Source organism: Tachyglossus aculeatus, chromosome 21, assembly GCF_015852505.1.
Source record: "Tachyglossus aculeatus isolate mTacAcu1 chromosome 21, mTacAcu1.pri, whole genome shotgun sequence".
Classification (NCBI taxonomy): Eukaryota; Metazoa; Chordata; class Mammalia; order Monotremata; family Tachyglossidae; genus Tachyglossus; species Tachyglossus aculeatus.
Window position 1 is genome coordinate 10,867,771 of NC_052086.1, and position 16,853 is coordinate 10,884,623.

General features: G+C 52.7%; 1 protein-coding gene across 2 annotated transcripts in view; it reads right to left on the reverse strand.

Annotated features, from left to right (window-relative positions):
* The window catches only part of AXIN1 (axin 1), a 79,599-nt gene extending 63,434 nt beyond the window's left edge, over positions 1 to 16,165 (reverse strand). Inside the window, exon 1 of one of the 2 annotated variants that reach the window (XM_038763634.1) lies at positions 16,012 to 16,165. The gene's annotated coding sequence lies outside the window, so the exon portion shown is untranslated. Of the gene's footprint in view, positions 1 to 5,774; positions 5,800 to 16,011 lie in introns of those variants that run through there. The other variant, XM_038763633.1, reaches the window with a different exon arrangement.
* Positions 16,166 to 16,853: the final 688 nt, after the last annotated feature.

Here is a 16,853-nt window from a genome sequence, read left to right on the forward strand (position 1 = left end):
TCTTCGGCTGTTGACGGGAAAGGGCTGAAGCAAGGGCTCGCCTGCATCCCATCCATCAACATATAGTATTCGCTGAGCGCCTAGAGGATGCAGAGCAGTGGGCGAAATGCTCGGGAAAGAAGAGCAGGGGCAGGGGACCCGAAACCTGGCCTCAAGAAGCTTCCGGTCCAGCCGGGGAGGGTGAGTCGGATGCTAAATTAAATGACAGACAGGAGAAAGGAGAAGCAGTGTGGCCTAGTGGAAACACCTCGGCCCTGGTTTCTAATCCTCAGCACTGGTTTCTAATCCCGGCTCTGCCACCTGCCTGCTGTGGCAAGTCGCTTTGTGCCTCAGTCTCCTCATTTGTAAAATGGGGATGCAATATCTGCTCTCTCTCTCTTACCCTTGGACTGTGAGCCCCCTATGAGACGGGGACTGCGTCTGACCTGATCATCTTGTATCAATCCTAGGACTCAGAACAGTGTTTGGTATATAGTATAAGCGCTTGACCACTACCACAGTTATCATTATTGTTATTAGTAGTAGCGGTAGTACGAACATGAGTTAGAGCTTAAGAAATCAGGCTTTACAAACCTTTACAGTCTAAAAAGCTTGTGAATCCCCTGAGGGACATGGGATTGTGACCACTTCTCATTCATTCAATGGCATTTATTCTGTATACTCATTCGACCGATGGGATTTATTGAGTCCTAACTGTGTGCAGATCATTTTACTAAGAGCTTGGGAGAATCCAATACAACAGAGTAAGTAGACACGGCCCCTGCCCACAACAAGCTTATGGTCCAAAGGGGAAGACAGATATTCATATAAATGAATAATTTACAGATATGTGTGCTTTCCCGGGACTTGGTACAGCGCTCTGCACCCAAAAAGTGCCTAAAAATACTCCTATTACAGCGCCAAGTGCCACAAAAATCAAGTATCGACACATGACAAGGGGCAACCTTTTTACGTGGCCAGAATTGTGGGTCCCCTCACTGGCCTTTTCAGCCACACACATACTCGTGGGTGAAAACGAGGGACAACCATATGCATCTACTACTAAAGTATGTTATCTAAGTGCTATGGGAAGCAGCGAGACGTAGTGGATAGAACACAGACCTGGGTTCTAATCCTGGTTCAGCTACCTGTCTGCTGTGTGGGCAAGTCACTTAACTTCTCTGTGCCTCAATAACCTCTCCCACCCCTCAGTCTCCTCACCGATCTCTTGCGCTCCTAGGTCTCCCCGCAGGCCTCTTCCACCCCTCAATCTCCTCATGCACCTCTCACTCGCCTCTTCCTCCCTCAGCCTCCTCACACACCTCAATAATAATAATAATAATAATAATAATGATGATGATGGCATTTATTAAGTGCTTACTATGGGCAAAGCACTGTTCTAAGTGCTGGGGAGGTAACTAGGTGATCAGGTTGTCCCATGGGGGGCTCACAGTCTTAACCCCCATTTTCCCGATGAGGTCACTGAGGCCCAGAGAAGTGAAGCGACTTGCCCAAAGTCATCCAGCTGACAAGTGGCAGAGCCGGGATTTGAACCCATGACCTCTGACTCCAAAGCCCGGGCTCTTTCCAGTGAGCCACGCCGCTTCTCTTGCACCCCTCAAACACCTAAGTGGCCTCACGCCACTTCTCTTGCACCCCTCAAACACCTCAGAGGTCTCACGCTGCTTCTCTTGTACCCCTCAAACACCTCAGAGGCCTCAGGTTGCTTCTCTTGCACCCCTCAAACAATTCAGAGGCCTCTCACTGTTTCTCTTGCACCCCTCAAACAACTCAGAGACCTCACGCCAGTTCTCTTGCACCCCTCAAACACCTCAGAGGTCTCACACCGCTTCTCTTGCACCCCTCAAACACCTCACAGGCCTCATGCCGATTCTCTTGCGCCCCTCAAACACCTCAGAGGTCTCAGGCTGCTTCTCTTGCACCCCTCAAACACCTCAGAGGCCTCACGCCGCTTCTCTTGCACCCGTCAAACACCTCAGAGGCCTCACGCCGCTTCTCCTGCACCCCTCAAACACCTCAGAGGCCTCACACCGCTTCTCTTGCGCCCCTCAAACAACTCAGAGGCCTCACGCCGCTTCTTTTGCACCCCTCAAACACCTCAGCGAGCTCACGCCACTTCTCTTGCACCCCTCAAACACCTCAGAGGCCTCACACTGATTTTCTTGCACCCCTCAAGCACCTCAGAGGCCTCAGGCCGCTTCTCTTGAACCCCTCAAACACCTCAGAGGCCTGAGGCCGCTTCTCTTGCACCCCTCCGCCTCCTCACAGGGTCTCTTCCACCACCCGAGTGTCCTCACACACCTCTTCCTCCCCTCAGCCTCTTCACATGTCACTTGAGAAGCAGTGTTCCTCGGTGGAAAGAGCCCGGGCTTTGGAGTCACAGGTCACAAGTTCCAATCCCGGCTCCGCCAATTGTCAGCTGTGTGACTTTGGGCGAGTCACTTCACTTCCCTGTGCCTCAGTTCCCTCATCTGTAAAATGGGGATTAAGACTGTGAGCTCCAAGTGGGACAACCTGATAACCTTGTATCCTCCCCAGCGCTTAGAACAGTGCTTTGCACATAGTAAGTGCTTAATAAATGCCATCATTATTATCTTCGACTATGAGCCCGCTGTTGGGTAGGGACCTTCTCTATGCGTTGCCAACTTGTACTTCCCAAGTGCTTAGTCCAGTGCTCTGCACACAGTAAGCGCTCAATAAATACAATTGAATGAATGAATGAGTCACTTCACTTCTCCGTGCCTCAGTTCCCTCATCTATAAAAGGGGTTGCCGAGGGGGATAACATGATCACCTTGTAACCTCCCCAGCGCTTAGAATGGTGCTTGGCACATAGTAAGTGCTTAATAAATGCCATCATTATTATTATTATTATTATTTTTATTATTCCAGTCTCCTCAAAGCCCCCCCCCCCCCACACCCCCACCCCACTGGGCCTCCTCACCCGTCTCTTCCATGCTTCCAGTTCCCTTCCTCGCCCGTCGGTTGCCCCAAGCAGCGTAGCTCAGTGGAAAGAGCCCGAGCTTCGGAGTCAGAGGTCATGGGTTTGAATCCCGGCTCCGCTGCATGTCTGCTGTGTGACCTTGGACAACCAGCACTTAGAACAGTGCTTTGCAAATAAAAAAAAGTCACCACTTCTCTGAGCCTCAGTGACCTCATCTGAAACACGAGGGGCAAGCTGATTGCTTGATATCCCCCCAGATTTTAGAACAGTGCTTTGCGCATAGTAAGCGCTTAATAAATACCGTTAAATTAAAAAGTCACCACTTCTGAGACTCAGTGACCTCACCTGTAAAACGGGGATTGACCGTGAGCCCCACGTGGGACAAGCTGATGATGTTATATCCCCCCAGCGCTTAGAACGGTGCTTCGCATGTAGTAAGCGCTTAATAAATGCCATTAAATGAAAAAAGTCACCACTTCTCTGAGCCTCAGTGACCTCATCTGGAAAATGGGGATTGACCGTGAGCCCCACTTGAGCTGATCACGCGATTCTCCCAGCGCTTCGCCCATCGTAAGTGCTTAATAAATGCCATCAAATAAAAAAAAGTCACCACTTCTCTGAGCCTCAGTGACCTCATCTGAAACACGTGGGACAAGCTGATCGCTTGATGTCCCCCCAGCTTTTAGAACAGTGCTTCGCACATAGTAAGCGCTTAATAAATGCCAAATAAAAAAAAGTCACCACTTCTCTGAGCCTCAGTGACCTCATCTGAAATACGTGAGGCAAGCTGATCGCTTGATATCCCCCCAGTTTTCAGAACAATGTTTCACACATAGTAAGCGCTTAATAAATGCCATCAAATTAAAAAAAAAGTCACCACTTCTCTGAGCCTCAGTGACCTCACCTGGAAAACGGGGACTGACTGTGAGCCCACGTGAGCTGATCGCGTGATATTCCCCCAGCGATTGGAACAGTGCTTCGCACATAGTAAGCGCTGAATAAATGCCATCAAATAAAAAAAAAAGTCACCACTTCCCTGAGCCTCAGTGACCTCACCTGTTAAACGGGGATTGACCGTGAGCCCCACTTGAGCCGATCACGTGATTCCCCCGGTGCTTAGCACATAGTAAGTGCTTAATAAATGCCGTCAAATAAAAAAAAGTCACCACTTCTCTGAGCCTCAGTGACCTCATCTGAAACACGTGGGGCAAGCTGATCGCTTGATATCCCCCGAGCTTTCAGAACAGCGCTTCGCACATAGTAAGCGCTTAATAAATGCCATCAAATTAAAAAAAGTCATCACTTCTCTGAGCCTCAGTGACCTCATCTGAAACACGTGGGGCAAGCTGATCGCGTGATATCCCCCCAGCTTTTAGAACAGTGCTTCGCACACAGTAAGCGCTTAATAAATGCCATCAAATAAAAAAAGTCACCACTTCTCTGAGCCTCAGTGACCTCACCTGGAAGACGGGGATTGACTGTGAGCCCCACGTGAGCTGATCGCGTGATATCCCCCCAGCTTTCGGAACAGTGCTTCGCACACAGTAAGCGCTGAATAAATGCCATCAAATAAAAAAAAAGTCCCCACTTCTCTGAGCCTCAGTGACCTCACCTGGAAAACGGGGCCTGACCGTGGGCCCCACTTGAGCTGATCACGTGATTCCCCCGGCGCTTAGCACATAGTAAGTGCTTAATAAATGCCGTCAAATAAAAAAAAATTCACCACTTCTCTGAGCCTCAGTGACCTCATCTGAAACACGTGGGGCAAGCTGATCGCTTGATTATCCCCCCCACCTTTCAGAACAGCGCTTCGCACATAGTAAGCGCTGAATACATGCCATCAAATAAACAAAAGTGACCACTTCTCTGAGCCTCAGTGACCTCACCTGGAAAACGGGGACTGACCGTGGGCCCCGCTTGAGCCGATCGCGTGATTCCCCCGGCGCTTAGCACATAGTAAGCGCTGAATAAATGCCATCAAATAAAAAAAAAAGTCACCACTTCTCTGAGCCTCAGTGACCTCACCTGGAAAACGGGGATTGACCGTGGGCCCCACGTGGGCCGATCACGCGATTCCCCCAGCGCTTCGCACATAGTAAGCCCTTAATAAATGCCATCAAATAAAAAAAGTCACCACTTCTCTGAGCCTCAGTGACCTCACCTGAAACACGTGGGGCAAGCTGACCGCTTGATATCCCCCCACCTTTCAGAACAGCGCTTCGCACATAGTAAGCGCTGAATACATGCCATCAAATAAACAAAAGTGACCACTTCTCTGAGCCTCAGTGACCTCACCTGGAAAACGGGGACTGACCGTGGGCCCCGCTTGGGCCGCTCACGTGATTCCCCCGGCGCTTAGCACATAGTAAGCGCTGAATAAATGCCATCAAATGAAAAAAAAGTCACCACTTCTGTGAGCCTCAGTGACCTCACCTGGAAAACGGGGACAGACCGTGGGCCCCACGTGAGCCGATCGCGTGATTCCCCCAGCGCTTCGCACATGGTAGGCGCTTAACAAATGGCATTATTATTATTATTATTGTTATTATTATTCTCACTCCTCCCGGTCCCCTCCCCGCTCTTGCTCCGTCTCGGCGAGGGCTGCCCCGGCTCCTGCCCGTACGGCCCGGTCCCGCGGGCAGGACTCTCGGTGTCGGTGTCGGTGGTCGGTGTCTTTTCCCGAGGTCCCCGTCGGCCGCCGTTCCCCTCCCCTCCCCCCGTCCCCTCCGGAGGCTCTCCCCGTTGCCGTGGCCCCCGGTCCGGGCCTAGCGCGGGTCCCCGCCGCGGCCCCCGCCCCCCTGAGGAATGCGCGGCCCCGGCGGACTCCTCACCCGTTCCCGGCGGGGGTCCCGGCCCACGCGGCTCAGGGCCGGCCCGGCGTGCGGGCGGGGAGCGGGCGGCGGCGCCGGCGGCGGCGGCGGGCGGCCCCCATCGCGGCGGGCCCGGGAACGGACGGCGGCGACGGTTCCCGACCTGCTCCCGCCCGGGCCGCGGGCACCGGACACCGAACGACCGAGCGAACGAGCGGACGGGCACCGCCGCGCCCCTGCCGGCCGCGACAGGTACTGCCGCACGGGAACCGGAGCCGGGGCGGACGGGGACGGCGGCGGGGGGCGGGGGGCGGGGCCGGGACAGGGGAGCCCCTGCCGGCCGCGCCGCGAACTGCGGCCCGGCGGCCATCACCAACGGAGCTCAGCCGCGCCCCTGCCGGCCCCGCTAGGAACTGCGGCCCGGCGGCCCTCATCAACGGAGCTCGGCCGCGCCCCTGCCGGCCGCGCCGAGGAACTGCGGCCCGGCGGCCCTCATCAACGGAGCTCGGCCGCGCCCCTGCCGGCCGCGCCGAGGAACTGCGGCCCGGCGGCCCTCATCAACGGAGCTCGGCCGCGCCCCTGCCGGCCGCGCTAGGAACTGCGGCCCGGCGGCCATCATCAACGGAGCTCAGCCGCGCCCCTGCCGGCCGCGCTACGAACTGCGGCCCGGCGGCCATCACCAACGGAGCTCAGCCGCGCCCCTGCCGGCCGCGCTAGGAACTGCGGCCCGGCGGCCGTCATCAACGGAGCTCGGCCGCGCCCCTACCGGCCGCGCTGAGGAACTGCGGCCCGGCGGCCATCAACGCCGCTCAGCCGCGCCCCTGCCGGCCGCGCTACGAACTGCGGCCCGGCGGCCGTCATCAACGGAGCTCAGCCGCGCCCCTGCCGGCCGCGCTAGGAACTGCGGCCCGGCGGCCGTCATCAACGGAGCTCAGCCGCGCCTCTGCCGGCCGCGCTAAGGAACTGCGGAGAGCGGTGATCAACGGCGCTCGGCCGCGCCCCTGCCGGCCGCGCCGAGGAACTGCGGAGAGCGGTGATCAACGGCGCTCGGCCGCGCCCCTGCCGGCCGCGCTACGAAATGCGGCCCGGCGTTGATCAACGGCGCTCGGCCGCGCCCCTGCCGGCCCCGCCGAGGAACTGCGGAGAGCGGCGATCAACGGCGCTCGGCCGCGCCCCTGCCGGCCCCGCCGAGGAACTGCGGAGAGCGGCGATCAACGGCGCTCGGCCGCGCCCCTGCCGGCCGCTCCAAGGAACTGCGGAGAGCGGCGATCAACGGCGCTCGGCCGCGCCCCTGCCGGCCGCGCTACGAACTGCGGCCCGGCGGCCATCACCAACGGAGCTCAGCCGCGCCCCTGCCGGCCGCGCTGCGAACTGCGGCCCGGCGGCCCTCATCAACGGAGCTCGGCCGCGCCCCTGCCGGCCGCGCTACGAACTGCGGCCCGGCGGCCCTCATCAACGGAGCTCGGCCGCGCCCCTGCCGGCCGCGCTACGAACTGCGGCCCGGCGGCCATCACCAACGGAGCACAGCCGCGCCCCTGCCGGCCGCGCCACGAACTGCGGCCTGGCGGCCATCACCAACGGAGCTCAGCCGCGCCCCTGTCGGCCGAGCTAGGAACTGTGGTCCGGCGGCCATCAACGGCGCTCGGCCGCGCCCCTGCCGGCCACGCTAGGAACTGCGGAGAGCGGCATCAACGGCGCTCGGCCGCGTTAGGAACTGCGGAGAGCGACGATCAACGGCGCTCCGCCGCGCCCCTGCCGGCCGCGCTAGGAACTGTGGCCCGGCGGCCATCAACGTCGCTCAGCCGCGCCCCTGCCGGCCGCGCTAGGAGCTGCGGAGAGCGGCGATCAACTGCGCTCAGCGGCGCCCCTGCCGGCCGCGCTAAGGAACTGCGGAGAGCGGCGATCAACGGCGCTCAGCCGCGCCCCTGCCGACCGAGGTAGGAACTGCGGGTGATCAAATTGTCCCCCGTGGGGCTCACCGTTTTCATCCCCATTTTACAGATGAGGGAACCGTGCAGGGAATAATAATAATAATAATAATGATGGTATTTGTTAAGCGCTTACTGTGTGCAAAGCACTGTTCTAAGCGCTGGGGGGATACAAGGTGATCAGGTTGTCCCACGTGGGGCTCACAGTCTCCATAGAACACAGACCTTAGAACAGTGCATTGCACATAGTAAGCGCTTAATAAATGCCATTTATTAAAAAACCTGGGAGCCAGAATCAATCCATCAATCGTATTTATTAAAAGCTTACTGTGTGCAGAGCACTGGACTAAGCACTTGGGAAGTCCAAGTTGGCAACATAAAGAGACGGTCCCTACCCAACAGTGGGCTCACAGTCTCGAAGGGGGAGACAGAAACCAAAACAAAACATATTAACAAAATAAAATAAATAGAATAGATATGTACAAGTAAAATAAATAAATATTGTAATAAATACGGACAAACATATATACATATATACAGGTGCTGTGGGGAAGGGAAGGAGGTAAGGTGGGGGGGTGGAGAGGGGGAGGAGGGGGTTCTAATCCTGACCCCAACACTTGTCTGCTGTATGACCTTGGGCAAGTCACTTCACTTCTCTGGGCCCCGGCTCCCTAATAATAATAATAATACTAGCATTTATTAAGCGCTTACTGTGTGCAAAGCACTGTTCTAAGCGCTGGGGAGGTTACAAGGTGATCAGGTTGTCCCACGGGGGGCTCCCAGTCTTCATCCCCATTTTACAGATGAGGGAACTGAGGCCCAGAGAAGTGAAGTGACTTGCCCAAAGTCACACAGCTGGCACTTGGCAGAGCCGGGATTTGAACCCCTGACCTCGGACTCCAGAGCCCGGGCTCTTTCCACTGAGCCACGCTGCTTCTCTAAAATGGGGATTAAATGTGGGACATGGACTTCTCCCAGCCGTCCCGACCCCCCGACCAAAAGTGGGGGTTGGAATTCATTCATTCAATCGTATTCATTGGGCGCTTACTGTGTGCAGAGCACTGTACTAAGTGCTTGGAGAAGCAGCGTGGCTCAGTGGGAAGAGCCCGGGCTTTGGAGTCAGAGGTCGTGGTTTCAAATCCCGGCTCCGCCATCTGTCAGCTGTGTGACTTTGGGCAAGTCACTTCACTTCTCTGGGCCTCAGTTCCCTCATCTGTAAAATGGAGATTAAAACTGTGAGCCCCCCGTGGGACAACCTGATTACCTTGCTACATCCCCAGCACTTAGAACAGTGCTTTGCACATAGTAAGCGCTTAACAAATACTATTATTATTGTTATTACAAGTTGGCAACATATAGAGACGGTCCCTAATAAGTCGTGCCAGTCCAATAAACTCTTCTGGGAGGCGAGTCTCCCCAGTGACCAACTGGACGAGGTGGACAAGGTGGACGAGGTGTTAGTATGTTTGGTTTTGTTCTCTGTCTCCCCCTTTTAGACTGTGAGCCCACTGTTGGGTAGGGACTGTCTCTATATGTTGCCAATTTGTCCTTCCCAAGTGCTTAGTACAGTGCTCTGCACATAGTAAGCGCTCAATAAATACGACTGATGATGACAAAGGGAGCCTGTTGGGAGCACTGAGTCCCTGGGCGCTAATTCGTCCCCTTCTTTGTTTTCAATCGATTTATTTTTATTTTTTGGTATTTCACTTCAATTCGATACAAGAGAAGCAGCGTGGCTTAGTGGAAAGAGCCCGGGCTTTGGAGTCAGAGGTCTGGGTTCAAATCCCGGCTCTGCCCATTGTCAGCTGTGTGACTTTGGGCAAGTCACTTCACTTCTCTGGGACTCAGTTACCTCATCTCTAAAATGGGGATTAAGACTGTGAGCCCCCCCGTGGGACAACCTGTTCACCTTGTAACTTCCCCAGCACTTAGAACAGTGCTTTGCACATAGTAAGCGCATAATAAATGCCATTATTATTATTATTATTTGCACATAGTAAGCACTTAATAAATGCCATTATTATTATTATTATTATTAATCGTATTTACTTGTAGTAGTATTTCGATCAGGCACATTTTTTGCATTTAACATGTGGATACTATTGCCATCAGTGAGTAAATAACAAACAGCCTTAGCATAAGGAAATAGAAAAATCCCAAGATACTGGCTTACTGAAGAACAGGATGAGAGTGATATAACATTAACTGTGTTCACAAATTTACCTCCAGATTTGACATCAGACATAATCAATTTCAGAAATACCACAATATAACACATACATGGACATGATGGTAGTAGGAATAATAATAATGGTATTTGTTAAGCGCTTACTATGTACAAAGCACTGTTCTAAGCGCTTGGGAGAATACATCTCCCACTCTCTTCTGCATCGCCCTGACTTGCTCTCTTTGCTCTTCCCCCCTCTCCCAGCCCCACAGCACTTATGTATATAACTGTCATATTATTTATTTGTATTGACATCTATCTCCCCCTATCTAGACCATGAGCTCGTTGTGGGCAGGGATCGTCACTCTTCATCGTTGTATTGTACTTTCCCAAGCACTTAGTACAGTTCTCTGCACAGACTAAGCGCTTAATAAATACGATTGAATGAATGAAAATGGGGATTAAGACTATGAGCCCCACATGTCCAGTATAATGATCTTGTATATAGTAATAATATACTTATATATAATAATATATAATTAATATAATTAATATAATAATATATTAATAATATATAATAGACTTATAATATAATAATTATTATTATTGAGGTACTTGTTAAGCACCTAGTATGTACCAGGCACTATACTAAGCACTGGGGTGGATACAGGGTGATTGGATTGGACACAGTCCCTGTCCCTCTAAAACGTGAGCTCATTGCGGGCAGGGAACATTTTACTTGTACATATTTTCTATTCTATTTATTTTGTTAATGATGTACATCTAGCTTTACTTCTATTTATTCTGATGACACCTGTCCACATGTTTTGTTTTGTTGTCTGTCTCCCCCTTCTAGACTGTGAGCCCGTTGAGGGGTAGGGACCGTCTCTATATGTTGCCAACTTGTACTTCCTCAGCGCTTAATACAGTGCTCTGCACACAGTAAGCGCTCAATAAATATGATTGAATGAATATAAGAATATAACAGATCCATTCCCTGCCCACAACGAGCTTACAGTCCTGTTAAGCACTTTTCGTGTGCCAGGCGCGGTATTAAGCTCAGGGGTAGATACAAAATCTCTGTTTGGAGACAGCCCGTGTCCCACATGAGGCTCAAAGTCTTAATCTCCAGTTTACAGATGAGAGAACTGAGGCCCAGAGAAGTGAAGTGACTTAACCAAGGTCACATGAGGCTCAAAGTCTTAATCTCCAATTTACCGATGAGAGAACTGAGGCCCAGAGAAGTGAAGTGACTTAACCAAGGTCACAGAGCAGACAAGTGACAGAACCTTTCTAGACTGTGAGCCCGTTGTTGGGTAGGGACCAGCTCTATATGTTGCCAACTTGTACTTGCCAAGCGCTTAGTACAGTGCTCTGCACACAGTAGGCGCTCAATAAATACGATTGAATGAATAAGCCTAGGATCAGAGGGTGAGGGTGGGGGCTTCAGCATTCATGGAATGGGGGAGGAGAGAAGCAGACCAGATTGGGTCAGCAGAAAGAGAAGCGTGGAAGCAACATGGCTAGTGGATAAAGCACAGGCCTGGGCTCTCATCCCAGCTCTGCCACTTGCCTAACGTGTGACCTTGGGCAAGTCGCTTCATTTCATCTCTTTGGGCCTCAGTTACCTCATCTGTAAAATGGGGATTAAATCCCTCTCCCTCCAATTTAGACTGTAAGCCCCGTGTGGGACATGGACTGTGTCCAACTTGGATCAGCTGGTTCTTAGTAGAGTGCCCGGCACATATTAAGCGCTTAACAAATACAATCAAGGCAGGATAGGATAAATGCTTGGATTAACTCGGTAGTAGTTTGGATGGAGAGGAAAGGGAGAATTTTAGCCATGTCATGAAGGTTGAACCTACAGGATTCAGTGGTAGGTTGAATATGCGTGTTGAATGAGAGAGGGGGGTCGAGGATAACACCGAGGTTTCTTAACTTTCCTGTACTTCAGTTACCTCATCAGCACTTAGTGCTCAGCGCTTAGAACAGTGCTTTGCACATAGTAAGTGCTTAATAAATGCCATTATTATTATTATTATTAAAATGGGGATTAAGACCGTGAGCCCCATGTGGGAAACGGACTGTGCCCAACCTGATGATCTTCTACCCACTCCGGCACTTAGTACTGTGCCGGGCACATAGTGAGTGCTTAACAAATACCATACAAAATAATAATAACAATAACTGTGGTATTTGTTAAGCGAGTCCTATGTGCCAAGCACTATACTAAACACTGGGGTAGACACAAGATAATCAGGCCCCACGTGGGGCTCGCAGTCTAAGTAAGAGGGAGAACAGGTATCCAATCCTCATTTTGCAATAAGCGAACTGGGGCACAGAGAAATTAAGTGATTTGCCCAAGGTCACACAGCAGGAAAGTGGTAGAGCAGGAATTAGAACTCAGGTCCTCGGACTCCTAGGCCCGGGCTCCCAGCTGCAAGGATCTCCACTAACTCTCTCCTCAATGTTCCCCATTCTCCTCCCCACCTTCAAGGCCTCCTAAAAAGCTCCTTCTTCCAGAGTGATTAATCCCAAGCTCTCGGGCCAAGTGATCAAATCAACTGCCACTAGTAGTCATTTGGAGATTGGCTTAGGGACAGGTTTCATCTTCTGCTTTTATGTTTGTCGTTTTTTAATCTCTGCTCCTTTCATACCTAGTGAATGTTCAGCCATCTGTGACTCCTTGTCTCCCCTCTGTCTGCAGGTTGTGAGCAACTTGCAGACAGAAACCACTTCTTTTACTCTTAATGGATGAGGTCCAGTAGGTGTCCAGTAAATTACTCTGCACACAAAAGGTGTCCAGTTCAGCATTCATTCATTCAATCGTATATACTGAGTGCTTACTGTGTGCAGAGCACTGTACTGTACCCAATATCGCATAGCACTCTAAAAATTAGGCATCCAGTACAGCACTCTGGATATAGTAGGACATCAATGATCTCTGACTGAGACTGAGCCCCTTCCTTCCTCTCCCCCTTGCACCCCTCTCCATCCCCCCCATCTTACCTCCTTCCCTTCCCCACAGCACCTGTATATATGTATATATGTTTGTACATATTTCTCTATTTATTTATTTTACTTGTACATATCTATTCTATTTATTTTATTTTGTTAGTATGTTTGGTTTTGTTCTCTGTCTCCCCCTTTTAGACTGTGAGCCCACTGTTGGGTAGGGACTGTCTCTATATGTTGCCAACTTGGACTTCCCAAGCACTTAGTTCAGTGCTCTGCACACAGTAAGCGCTCAATAAATACGATTGATTGATTGATTGATTGATCTCCTTCTTGCCAAATACAACGGCCTCTACTCTAATCTAATCTAGTCAAAGCAGCTTGGCCTAGTAGATAGAGCACGGGCCTGGACGTGGGTTCTAATCCTGGCTCCGCCCCTTGTCTACTGTATGACTTGGGCAAGTCACTTGACGTCTCTGTGCCTCAGTTGCCTCACCTATATTAAGACTGTGAGCCCCACGTGGGACAGGGATTGTGTCCAACCTGATTAGCTCATTATCTACCCCACTGCTTAGAACAGTGCTTGACACACAGTAAGCACTTAACAAATACCATCATCATCATTATTATTATTATTGTTATTCTAATCCTTCTCAACCTCTCAGCTGTCTCCTACACTGCTGACCACCCCTTTCTCTGGAAACATTGCGCAGCCTTGACTTCACTGACACTGTCCTCTCCTGGTTCTCCTCCTATCTCTCCCTCTGTCTGCTCCTTCTCTGTCCTTTTTGCAGTCTCCTCCTCTGCCTCCCACCCCTTACCTGTGGGGTCACTCGGAGTTCAGTTCTGGCTCTCCTTCTATTCTCCATCTACACCCACACCCTCGGAGAACTCATTCTCTCTCATGGCTTCAATTACCATCTCTATGTGGATCATTCCCAAATCTACACCTTCAGCCCTGATCTCTCTCCTCTGCAGCCTCACATTTCCTTCTGCCTTCAGGGCATCTCTACCTGGATGTTTCACTTACCCCTCAAAGATAACATATCTGAAACAGAACTTCATATCTTCCCACCAAAACCCTGTCCTCCCCCTTGATTTTCCCATTACTGAGAACAACACCACCATCCTCTCGATCTCCCAAGCCCAAACCTTGGCCTTAACCTTGATTCCTCTCTCATTGAACCCACACATTCAATCAGTCACCCAATCCTGTCAGATCAACAGTCACAAGATCTCTAGGCACTACCCTTTCCTCTCTATCCAAACTGCTATTACCCTGACCTAAACACTTGCCATATCCTGGCTTGTCTACTACACAAACCTCCTCACTGACCTCCCTGCCTCCTGTCTCTCTCCACTCCAGTCTATACTTCACTCTGCTGTCCGGATCATTTTTCTACAAAACCATCCAGGCCATGTTTCCTCATTCCTCAAGAACCTTCAGTGGTTGCCCGTCCACCTCTGCATCAGAAACTCCTTACCAACGGCTTTTAAACGATCACCTTGCCCCCTCCTAACTTACCTCCCTGATTTCCTACAACAAACCAGCCCCTGAACCTTCCCCTCTAATGACAACCTATTCATTGTACTTTGATCTTGTCTATTCCCCCACAGAGCCCTTGGATCTTTTGACCCCATCCAATGTTCTGAATTGATCATGCCCCATCTCTCACCTCCGCAACATCGCCAAGATCCGCCCTTTCCTCTCCATCCAAACCACTACCCTGCTGATTCAATCTCTCATTTTATTCCGACTGGATTACTGCATCGGCCTCCTCTCTGATCTGCCATCCTCCTGTCTCTCCCCACTTCAGTCTATACCTCATGCTGCTGCCCGGATCATCTTTGTGCAGAAACCCTCTGGGCATGTCACTCCCCTCCTCAAAAATCTCCAGTGGCTACCAATCAACCAACGTATCAAGCAAAAACTCCTCACTCTCGGCTTCAAGGCTCTCCATCCCCTTGCCCCCTCCTACCTCACCTCCCTTCTCTCCTTCTACAGCCCAGCCCGCACCCTCTGCTCCTTTGCTGCTAATCTCCTCACCGTGCCTTGTTCTCGCCTGTCCTGCCATTGACCCCCGGCCCACGTCCTCCCCCTGGCCCGGAATGCCCTCCCTCCGCATATCCGCCAAGCTAGCCCTCTTCCTCCCTTCAAAGCCCTTCTGAGAGCTCACTTCCTCCAGGAGGCCTGAGCGCTGCTGGTGGAAATCTAAATATCAGGCTGACCTCAGTTCACTTCAATTTACCCTTGTGTGCTTGAACTCTGCCCTCTCCTCTGACCAGCAAAATTATTTCTCCCCCGACATTTAACTTCCTCCTCAAACCTGCTGTCCCCCTGCCCCCTCCCCCTACCCCTAGTGACCTGGCCACGTACTGTTTCTGAGAAAATTGAAACCATCAGACGAAATCGCCCTAAAATCTCCCTTGTCCTTCCCCACTCCTGCCCCTTCTTCGACACTCCCATCTTTCCCGGCAATATCTTTGGAGGAGATCTCCTGCCTCCTCTCAAAATCCACCCCTTCTACCTGCACACCTGACCCTATTCCTTCACACCTTATGAAAACACTTGCTCCCTCCCTTCTTCCCTCCCTAACTGCCATCTTCAACTGTTCACTCTACAATGGCTTCTTCTCCACTGCTTTCAAACATGCCCGTGTCTCCCCATCCTAAAAAAACACTCCCTCCATGGCTCCCTCCAGTTATCGCCCCATCTCCCTCCTACCATTCCTCTCCAAACCCCTTGAGCGAGTTGTCTACACCCGCTGCCTCAAGTTGCTCTCCTCCGGTTCTCTCCTTGACCCCTTCCAATCCGGCTTCTATCCCCTTCACACCACACAGAAACGGCCCTCTTCAAAGGTCACCGATGATCTCCTTCTTGCCAGATCCAACAGCCTCTACTAATCCTCACTGACCCCTCGGCTGTCTTCGACACTGCCGTCGTTATCCAACCTCGGCTTTACTGACGCTGTCCTCTCCTGGTTCGACTCCCACCTCTCTGATCATTCTCAGTCTCTTTCTTGGGCTCCTCCTCTGCCTCCCACTCCCTAACTGTGGGAGTCCCTCAAGGTTCAGTTGTGGGTCCCCTTCCATTCTCCATCTACACCCACTCCCTTGAGAACTCATTCACTCCCATGGCTTCAACTATCACCTCTATGCAGATGATACCCCGCTTCCCCCTTGACCGCTCCCGCGGGGTGCTACTCACCGTGGCGTTTCTGGCAGTCGGAAGGCTACTCTGGCCCCAGCCGGGAAGCATTTGGCTGGGGCGAACTCCAATTACCTGGGCGGCCGGCTTCAGGGTGCCCAGTCCTGGGTTGGCGAGGGTGACCCAGAGCTCACAGGTCCTCCAGAGCAGGGCTTTAAGGGCTGTGAGTGAGGACACTCGGGAATGACCGCTTGGCCCAGCCCTCTGGTTACCCTGGCCTAAAGGCCCCAGGGTTAAGGGAGAGAACGAGAGAGAGACCAGCTCTTCTGGTCTCCCTGGCCAGGTTTGAGTCTCAATTGGAGGCCATCCAGGGCCCGTGTCCTCCTCTCTATCCAACCATCCTCCCCGGCCCGAGGGAATGCCCCCCTGGAAGGGACAGTGGTACGCAGGGACCGGCTCTGCTAAGAGTCCAGGGCTGGCGGCTCTTCCCGGACCAAGACTCGGGGCCTTCCCCGGCTGGAGGCCGCCCCGACCCCATGACCCGACAGGCTCTGTTCCGCGGGCACTCAGGGCTCTCCCTGCCTCCCGCCGTGGGGCGGGGGCCTCCGGGCGCCATTGTGTGTCCCTCTCGGGCCGGGGCCTTTGTTGTCCAGGCTGCGGGGTGACGGTGGAGGTGGCAGCGGAGGAGGAGAAGGCCGGATTAGCCACACCGGATTAAGAGCTTCGCTTCTTCGCCTCTTCCCTAAGACCGGGACAATCACCGGGACGCGTTCTCAAAGTGGCACCCCCGGGGTGCCGCCATCTGCTCCCGGCGCCGAGCCGGCCGGCAGATCGGACACGCCGGCCTCCCATCCTGCCCCCGGAATAGAGATCTGGGGAGGGGCCGAGGGTGGCCTATCGTG